This window comes from Bos mutus, chromosome 2, assembly GCF_027580195.1.
Source record: "Bos mutus isolate GX-2022 chromosome 2, NWIPB_WYAK_1.1, whole genome shotgun sequence".
In the NCBI taxonomy this organism is placed as follows: domain Eukaryota; kingdom Metazoa; phylum Chordata; class Mammalia; order Artiodactyla; family Bovidae; genus Bos; species Bos mutus.
The window spans coordinates 120,061,684-120,072,307 of NC_091618.1; the positions used below are offsets into that span (position 1 = coordinate 120,061,684).

The 10,624-nt window shown below is 38.4% G+C and overlaps 1 pseudogene; it reads left to right on the forward strand.

The window, feature by feature from the left end:
- The first annotated feature begins 200 nt into the window (after positions 1-200).
- LOC102276526 (heterogeneous nuclear ribonucleoprotein A3-like) lies at positions 201-2,179 on the forward strand (annotated as a pseudogene).
- The last annotated feature ends 8,445 nt before the right edge of the window (positions 2,180-10,624 follow it).

Here is a 10,624-nt window from a genome sequence, read left to right on the forward strand (position 1 = left end):
AAGAAGGCTTATCAAGAGGGATCTGAGAAAAACTTGGGATCTTCAGAATGTTTACTGATTTGAAAACGACAGAGTCTACTTAAAGAAGACAAGATCCTTTTATTCAAGTTAGCAGATGATAAGATTTCAGCGTTTTGTTGTTCTCTTTTTTCCTACTTATAGGAATAATTCTGAAGTACTTCAGGGTCCCATATTGAACTCGAGTTGGAAGAGGCGAGTCTGGTCTCAAAATGGAGGGTCATGATCCCAAGGAACCAGAGCAGTTGAGAAAGCTGTTTATTGGTGGTCTGAGCTTTGAAACTACAGATGATAGCTTAAGAGAATGATGTTGAGAAATGGGGCACACTTGCAGATTGTGTGGTGATGAGAGACCCCCAAACAAAACGTTCCAGGGGCTTTGGTGTTGTGACTCACTCCTGTGTTGAAGAAGTGGATGCAGCAAGGTGTGCTCGACTGCACAAAGTTGATGGGTGTGTAGTGGAACCAAAGAGAGCTGTTTCTAGAGAGGATTCTGTAAAGCGCATCTAACAGTGAAGAAAATTTTTGTTGGTAGTATTAAAGAAGATACAGAAGAATATTATTTGAGAGACTACTTTGAAAAGTATGGCAAGATTGAAACCATAGAAGTTATGGAAGACAGGCAGAGTGGGAAAAAGAGAGGATTTGCTTTTGTAACTTTTGATGATAAAGTTGATAAAATTGTTGTTCAGAAATACCACACTATTAATGGGCATAACTGTGAAGTGAAAAGGGCCCTTTCTAAACAAGAGATGTAATCTGTTGGATCACAAGGAGGTCATGGAGGTGGATCTGGCAACTTTATGGGTCGTGGAGGAAACTTTGGAGGTGGTGGAGGAAACTCTGGAGGTGGTGGAGGTAACTTTGGCTGTGGTGGGAACTTTGGTGGAAGAGGAGGCTATGGTGGTGGAGGTGGTGGCAGCAGAGGGAGTTGTGGAGGAGGTGATGGTGGACATAATGGATTTGGAGGGGATGCTGGCAACTATGGTGGTGGTCCTGGTTATAGCAGTAGAGGAGGCTACGGTGGCGGTGGAAACCAAGGTGGTGGATATGGTGGCGGTGTTGGAGGATATGATGGTTACAAAGAAGGAGGAAATTTAGGAGGTAACTATGGTGGTGTTTTTTTTTTTTTTTTTTTTTTTTTGCATTTCTTTTCTATTTCTTTTAACTTATATGCAGAGTACATCATGAGAAACGCTGGACTGGAAGAAACACAAACTGGAATCAAGATTGCTGGGAGAAATATCAATAACCTCAGATATGCAGATGACGCCACCCTTATGGCAGAAAGTGAAGAGGAACTCAAAGCCTCTTGATGAAAGTGAAAGTGGAGAGTGAAAAAGTTGGCTTAAAGCTCAACATTCAGAAAACGAAGATCATGGCATCCGGTCCCACCACTTCATGGGAAATAGATGGGGAAACAGTGGAAACAGTGATAGCATATTCAAAAGCAGAAACATTACTTTGCCAACGAAGGTTCATCTAGTCAAGGCTATGGTTTTTCCAGTGGTCACATATGGATGTGAGAGTTGGACTGTGAAGAAGGCTGAGCACCGAAGAATTGATGCTTTTGAACTGTGGTGTTGGAGAAGAATCTTGAGAGTCCCTTGGACTGTAAGGAGATCCAACCAGTCCATTCTGAAGGAGATCAGCCCTGGGATTTCTTTGGAAGGAATGATGCTAAAGCTGAAACTCCAGTACTTTGGCCACCTCATGTGAAGAGTTGACTCATTGGAAAAGACTCTGATGCAGGGAGGGATTGGGTGCAGGAGGAGAAGGGGACGACAGAGGATGAGATGGCTGGATGGCATCACTGACTCGATGGACGTGAGTCTGAGTGAAGTCCGGGAGTTGGTGATGGACAGGGAGGCCTGGCGTGCTGCGATTCATGGGGTAGCAAAGAGTCGGACACGACTGAGCAACTGATCTGATCTGATCTGATGGTGGTGGTGGAAACTATAATGATTTTGGAAATTATAGTGGACAACAGCAATCAAATTATGGATCCATGAAAGGGGGTAGTTTTGGTGGAAGAAGCTCGGGCAGTCCCTATGGTGGTGGTTATGGATCTGGTGGTGGAAGTGATGGATATGGTAGCAGAAGGTTCTAAAAACTCAGAAGAAAAGGGCTACAGTTCTTAGCAGGAGAGAGAGCGAGGTGTTGTCAGGAAAGCTGTGGGTTACTTTGAGACAATCGTCCCAAATGCATTAGAGGAACTGTAAAAATCTGCCACAGAAGGAAGAATGATCCATAGTGAGAAAAGTTACTGCAGCTTAAACAGGAAACCCTTCTTGTTCAGGACTGTCATAGCCACAGTTTGCAAAAAGTGCAGCTATTGATTAATGCAATGTAGTGTCAATTAGATGTACATTCCTGAGGTCTTTTATCTGTTGTACCTTTGTCTTTTTCTTTTCATTACATCAGGTATATTGCTCTGTAAATTGTGGTAGTGGTACCAGGAATAAAAAATTAAGGAATTTTTAACTTTTCAATATTTGTGTAGTTCAGTTTTTCTATGTTTCAGTACAGAAACTTTAATAAAATGCAGTTTTGAAGGTGTCTCCTTGTGAGTTAACAAATAAAGAAGATCATTGTTAATTACTATTTTGTATGAATTTTGCTAAAGTTAACTGTAAAGAAACACCTGCTGACTTGCAGTTTAAGGGGAATCTATTCTCCCCATTTCCAAACCATGAAATGAATGGCTCTGACATGTGGAGAGAATCAATATTTGTATGTTTGCAATGTGTGTTTTAGACAATAGAATTGGGTATTTAAATTAGCGTATTTGTGAATTGAATAGCATTAAGATTTACCTTCAAATGAAAAATCTCAAAATTTAAAAAAATGAAGTACTTCAGTTTAGTCACTCAGTCGTGCCTGACTCTTTGTGACCCCATGGACTGCAGCACACCAGGCTTCCCTGTCCATCACCAACTCCTGGAGCTCGCTCAAACTCATATCCATCGAGTTGGTGATGCCATCCAACCATCTTATCCTTTGTCATCCCCTTCTCCTTCTACCTTGAATCTTTCCCAGCATCAGGGTCTTTTCCAAGGAGTCAGTTCTTCCCATCAGGTGGCCAAAGTGTTAGAGCTTCAGCTTCAGCATCAGTCCTTCCAATGAATATTCAGGACTGATTTCCTTTAGGATGGACTGGTTGGATCTCCTTGCAGTCCAAGGGACTCTAAAGAGTCTTCTCCAACACCACAGTTCAAAAGCATCAATTCTTCAGCGCTCAGTTTTCTTTATAGTCCAACTCACATTCATACATGACTACTGGAAAAATCATAGCTTTGACTAGACGGACCTTTGTCAACAAAGTAATGTCTTTGCTTTTTAGTATGCTGTCTAGGTTGGTCATAGCTTTTCTTCCAAGGAGCAAGCATCTTTTAATTTCATGGCTGCAGTCACCATCTGCAGTGATTTTGGAGCCCCCCCCAAAAATAAAGTCTCTCACTGTTTCCACTGTTTCCCCATCTATTTGCCATGAAGTGGTGGGACCGGATGCCATGATCTTAGTTTTTTGAATGCTGAAATTTAAGCAAGCTTTTTCACTCTCCTCTTTCACGTTCATCAACAGCCTCTTTAGTTCGTCTTCACTTTCTGCCAAAAGGGTGGTGTCATCTGCATATCTGAGGTTATTGATATTCCTCCTGGAAATCTTGATTCCAGCTTGTGCTTCATCTAGCCTAGCATTTTGCATGGTGTACTCTACATATCAGTTAAATAAGTAGGGTGACAATATACAGCCTTAACGTACTCCTTTCCCAAATTGGAATCAGTTCGTTGTTCCATGTACGGTTCTAAATGCTGCTTCTTGACCTGCATACAGATTTCTCAGGAGGCAAGTAAGGTGGTCTGGTATTCTCATCTCTTTCAGAATTTTCCACAGTTTGTTGTGATCTACACAGTCAAATAATCAATAAAGTGGAAGTAGATGTTTTTCTGGTATTTTCTTGCTTTTTGATGATCCAATGGATGTTGGCAATTTGACCTCTGGTTCCTCTGCCTTTTCTAAATCTGAAGTACTTAAAATATTTTGAATAATATCAGTCCCTACTCTGTGTCAATCTATTATGTTAACACTACCACATACCGAAGTTCTTCAATCCACAGGTCCTTTCAAAGTCCTGCAGTGGTTTAAGAACACTGGTGAGCTTTGCAATGAATATGGCCATTCAGATTACAGGATTTGGAATGCCTGGAGTAAGGTCTGGCCCCTAGCATGCCAATTAAAATATGAAACCTTGCCTAGTAATCTCTCACCCATACACCCAGTTTATGTGACCTGATGTCTGCCTCAATTTTTGCTTGCTTTCATTCTGCAAAAAAACGACACCACCCATCTGGCTTGAGTCTGATATGTGCATGGCTCTTCCCAGACTCTTAGGAAGCTTAGTTCTGCATCTGGAGCCATGTATTGACTTTAACATGAATCAAAAGCCTGGAATCTAAGTACTGCTGGTCCCAAACTATTTCCATGTTTGCTGAGCTCCCATGGCTAATGAGACCTAGAATGATAGTCCAACTCTTTGAAAAGAAACATGCTTCACAATGTGAACAATCCCCATCAATAAATTAGGGAGAAATAAAAATCATTGTCTGAATGAAACAAAGAGGGGAAATTAAAATGTTACTCTGATTATTATGTTATATAATATTACCAGATTGGAAAAATGTTTATTCTGATGGATGGTTAAAAATTTTTTTTCAATTTATATCGTTTGTTATGGCCAATAAAATTCTTAGCTGTTTCCACTTTGGACATTTGAGTTAAAATGTTAACATTTGGGGGTAAATATTGTTTTGGTCATATGAAGACTGCTGAGAAGGAAATGGCAACCCACGCTAGTGTTCTTGCCTGGAGAATCCCAGGGACGGGGAAGGCTGGTGGGCTGCCGTCTATGGGGTGGCACAGAGTCGGACACGACTGAAGCAACTTAGCAGCAGCAGCAGCAGCCTTGTATAAGCTGAAACAGTTTTACACTGGGAAAAAAAATTGGAAGGTAAATGTAAAGCAATGTGCCAATGTATTAGTGAGATTTAAGCCATCTAAAAAAATGAGGAAAGAATGACTCTACACTTTTCTCCTCCTATAAAAATCCGATAAACTAGAGATTCCTTTGTTTTTGAAAATACAGTCTAGTGCCTTGGGTGGCTTCTTTCTCAACACACAATTGATTCTAGGAATGACATTCACTCTGAACGTGGACAGCTGTGCCTTTGGGACAGAAGCAGCTGTTTCACCTTTGTCGTTTTGTACAACAGCTATGGTAGGAGAACTATTTTCTCCCCAAATTACCACTTAAGAGACCTAGAAAGCTAAACAGTGTCATTTTGTATGTTTTTAAAAGACAAAACAGTCTTTCTACTCTAAATCACATAGAGGGAAAAGGCAATTGAACTAATGGCATTTTTTTCGCAGGGAATATACCACAAGTCATTAAAAATAGAGATGTAGAATATTTAAGGATACAGTTAAAATGGTGGTACACTAAAATTTTAAAAAAGGATAAAGATTTTTTTCACACTGCCAAAAACTAACAAAAAATTTCAGGAAGACTATAGATATAAAAGGTTTTTCAATGTGTTTTTCTTATCTCATTCGTTTCTGAGAAGACCTTGCATAAGAGATGGAGCAAAACGTGCCTCACATGACTAGCGAATGCTGGAACAGATAGTTTATGCATTTGTTACTAAGTAACTTTTTCTCTTGGATCTAATAATAAATCACCATTGTTCTTTACCATTTGATTTGTAATTCTAATAAGCCAAGATGGTGTATTTATCCAGCTGTAGATAAAAATTCAGTCATATAACTTCAGTGAACCAAGTGCGAACTATGTAAACATCATAAATGGAAAAAAATCATAAAATAAGGCTCAGTTAAGTATAATTTAACTATAAATATATACCCAGTGTTGTACATATATTTCTTCCATTTACTTCCTCCAGGTTTGCAGGTGGATTTAGTGATTATGAAATGAATATGACTAAAAAAGACTTAAATCAACAAGTAAACTACAATTAAATATATTCATAAGCAATAAATTTCTACAGTGCTCTGATGAGAATGTGTACCATTTTCCTTCAAACTAACCTTCCATTAAACACAAAATTTGATAGTATTGTATTTGCTAACCTACATATAGTGAAGCATTGTTATTTTTATTGTTTATTAATATTTTATCAAATTTCTTGCTTAGAATGTTTTGTCATTGCCTTCAAGTTGGAATTCTAATCTATACACTACAATTTTTTCATACTGTCCCCTATCACTTTTATTAACACTATATTAGTATTCCAAATGCTCAAAAACTTCCAAACTTAGCCTTTTTAAACCTGAAATTTGTTGAGAATTCCCTGGTAGTCGAGTGCTTAGGACTCAGTGCTTTCACTGCCAAGGGCCCAGGCTCAATTCTTGGTCAGGGAACTAAGATCCCACATGCTGCATAGCCCTTCTGAGTTAAAAAAAAAAAAAAAAAGAGCCCTGAAATTTGTTTACCTATGTACTTGAGGGGGAAAAGGGGACTATTATTGTGTTGGCCAATTAACCAGAATTTTTTATGTAATTTACAAATATTATTTTAAGGATTTAATTAGAATGTTGACCTTCATATAATTAAAAAGTATAATTCTAAACTGTTATAGCTTTCTTTCAAACTATTTTCAGGGGATTGTTATATGGTTAAATATAAATTACTATGAGAAAAATAATGGATTAAACTTTAACCTAAAGATATGAGGTGTTAAAAAGTAACAATATCATCCATAAAAGAATGTACTATAAATTTCCTAAGAATTTTTCCTATTGCGTTTCTAATTCAACCTGAAAAAATCAATTTGCACACAATTTTTAGAAGTTCAGCTATTTGATCATGTATCATAAATATGTATTTTTCTCATATCTTTCTCACAAAATGAGTAAGAGTCATTATATCCCCTTTATGCTTAAGAGAAAATGGAAATCCAATGAGGTCATGCCTCTGCTTCAACATTTAGATACAAAATAGCTTCATTGTCCATGTTTCTCGGTTTGCTGATATTTTCACTTCAAAGAAGTTCATATTCACAGTTTCATACCTGAAATAATCATAGTCTAGAAGAAAGTTTAAATGGAAATGACCTTTAATATTCAGTATTATACTTCGAATGATCACCATCATTAGGTGCATATCATTTTCACAGGGGCATGTGAATAGTTTACAGGCTGGCAAATATTTTTTGTTGAAAGAAAATTACCTTAAACCTATAAACGAAGTATTTACATCTTACTCAATGCTCTTCTATCTCTAGATTATTTTTAATAATAAAACAAAATATATAACTGAACTTTACATAATATGTGGCAATGTAAACATCTCTTGATATATGAATCAACTAGAAAAGGTTAAGTTTGTGCCTGGTAAGCTAAACTTTTCATTTTTAAGCAAAAAGAAAAAAAAGCAAGTTTAAGTCAATTTTGAGGAGACAGGAGAAGGAAAATATTTGCAGAGGCTAAGTGGGTATCCACATGTGAGTGTGCTGGTTGAATGTAAGGTAACTGGAACATAAAGTGGACATATAAGAAATAACGAATGCATACCCCACTTAAAAGATTTAAACATTAAAATTTCTGTGATAGTCACTGACTCTTGCTTAGGTGGGATTTAGAAAACACAAGTCACTTTGAAGCATTTATCCTTTGTTTTCAGAGTCTTTGGACCAGCTGCTCTTATTTTACAAATGCCAGTTTATACACACTACTCCTGGGAAAGAATATAAAGCATCTATTTTTTTGCTTTGATGAAGGCTGCTGCTCCTAATAACCCCCTTGAAATTGAGAACAGCACAGGGAGGAAGAAGAAAAGTTTCCTAGCAGTAGAGAAAGCTACTAGAAACAAAAAGATTTCAACCTAGTTTATGCTGTGTGCTCAAGATCAGAGAGTTTCTGACTGAGGTCATTGGTAGGAAACACCACAAATGACTCCAAAGAATCTTGCCATGCTTATAACAGAGAATCTTAAGAGAAGGACTGCCTCATCATTAGGTGCTAAACAAGTGTTCTGCACACAAAGGTGATTGACAAAGCTATAACCTGGGTACAAACCAGATATCATGACTGAATGGAAAAGAGTCATCCTTGCTGGGTTCAAAGCAGCAGATAACAATAGCAGCACACAGTGCTGAAAACAGAGGCAAAGGCATTCATAAGTCAGGGACATATAAGGAACGGATCAGAATGGCCCACTGCTCACCATGCTTGAAAACAGCTCGTGTATTTTATTAAGTGAACCCCAGGAATCTTGGACAGGTGGCCCAATGATATCCTAGAGGGAAATTCTGGTCTTCTGCCTTCCACAGCTAAGATAGAGGAGTTCATTTCAGTCGCTTAGTTGTGTCCGACTCTTTGTGACCCATGGACTGCAGCATGCCAGGCTTCGCTGTCCATCACCAACTCCTGGAGCTTGCTCAAACTCATATCCATCAAGTCGGTGATGCCATCCAATGATCTTATCCTCTGTCTTCCCCTTCTCCTCTTGCCTTCAATCTTTCCCAGCATCAGGGTCTTTTCCAAGGAGTCAGTTCTTCCCATTAGGTGGCCAAAGTATTGGAGTTTCAATGTCATCATCAGTCCTTCCAATGAATATTCAGGACTGATTTCCTTTAGGATGGACTGGTTGGATCTCCTTGCAGCCCAAGGGACTCTCAAGAGTCTTCTCCAATAACACAGTTCAAAAGCCTCAATTTTTCAGGGCTCAGCTTTTTTTATCGTCCAACTCTCATATTCATACATGACCACTGGAAAACCATAGCTTTGTCTAGACAGACCTTTGTCAGCAAAGTAATGTCTCTGCTTTTCAATATGCCATCTAGGTTTGTCATAGCTTTCTTTTAAGGAGCAAACTTCTTTTAATTTCATGGCTGCAATCACCATCTGCAGTGATTTTGGAGCCCAAGAAAATAAAGTCTGTCATGGTTTCCATTATTTGCTCATCTATTTGCCATGAAGTGATGGGACCAGATGCCACAATCTAGTTTTTTGAATGTTGAGTTTTAAGCCAGCTTTTTCACGCTCCTCTTTCACTTTCATCAAGAGGCTCTTTAATTTCTCTTTGCTTCCTGCCATAAGGGTGGTGTCATCTGCATATTTGAGGTTATTGATATTTCTCCTGGATATCTTGATTCCAGCTTGTGCTTCATCCAGCCCAGCATTTCTCATGATGTACTCTGCATAGAAGTTAAATTAGCAGGGTGACAATACACAGCCTTGAAGTACTCCTTTCCCAATTTGGAACCAGTCCGTTGTTCCATATCTGGTTCTAACTGTTGTTTCTTGACCTGCATACAGATTTCTCAGGAGGCAGATAAGGTGGTCTGGTATTCCCATCTCTTTCAGAATTTTCCACAGTTTTTTGTAATTCACACAGTCAAGGGCTTTGGCGTAGTCAATAAAGTAGAAGTAGATATATTTCTGGAATTCTCTTGCTTTTTCTATGATCCAACAGATGTTGGCATTTGATCTCTGGGCCTCTGCCTTTTCTAAATCCTCCTTGAACATCTGGAAGTTCTTGGTTCATGTACTGTGGAAGCCTAACTTGGAGAATTTTGAGCATTACTTTGCTAGCGTGTGAGATGAGTGCAGTTGTATGGTAGTTTGATCATTCATTGGCATTGCCTTTCTTTGGGATTGGAATGAAAACTGAACTTTTCCAGTTCTGTGGCCACTGCTGAAGATAGAAGAGAGGTCAAGTAATTAACTAAGAAAAATAGTAAAGATATCATTTGTAGTCCTGGCTGGAAAAGTGGATCTTTCTGGTTATATCTGGTTTATTAATAAATCAAAGATTTATGCATATATTGTTCAGGTAGAGAATTCAAATTCAAATTCTTATTTAGAGCTTGTAGTTATAGTTCCCTTTTGAAATAAAACCACACATATTCAAAAAACAATAGACATTTACCTTTAGAATATTTTAGGTATCTTTAATAAATAAAATCTGGTAATGAAGATACGATTTCACATTTGCATTACATATAATTTTACTTATGTTTTCATTTCAGCTTCACTACACCACTGGGACTTAGGCCACATCCCAAAATTACAGTTTTGGAATTCAAGACCAGAGGACAGGTCAAGTCTTTTATATCAAATCACTATGCATGCTATAGCAGAGAACCTCAAATAAATAACCAAGTACATTAAAGAATATTAAGATCAAAAGTATAAAGGTGGTTGATATTTCTCTTTGCCCACCCAGTGTCCATTTCAGCTACCTACATCTTTGTGTTTGGGAACAGAAAAGAGAAAGAGAAAGATGGCACTGCTCCTTGCCAGAAGAGGAACCAGAAAGGAGATCCCCTAATTCTCCTTCCCCACCTTTCCTAAAGTGTGGTCAAAGGGCTCTTGCATAAGAGTAATATGGGGTCTTGTTACCAACAGAGATCCCCAGGTTCACCTCCAGAACCTAGGCCTGAGATTTCTCAGGTGACCTATGGCAATCTTCATTTTTAATGCCTTCTCTTGTGCTTAGTCTGCATATCAATGTATGTTGGGACCACTGCCTGCTCCCTGCAAGAAGTGCCTTCCTTATATAAGTCCTAGTGTTAAAGCTATTTGAGG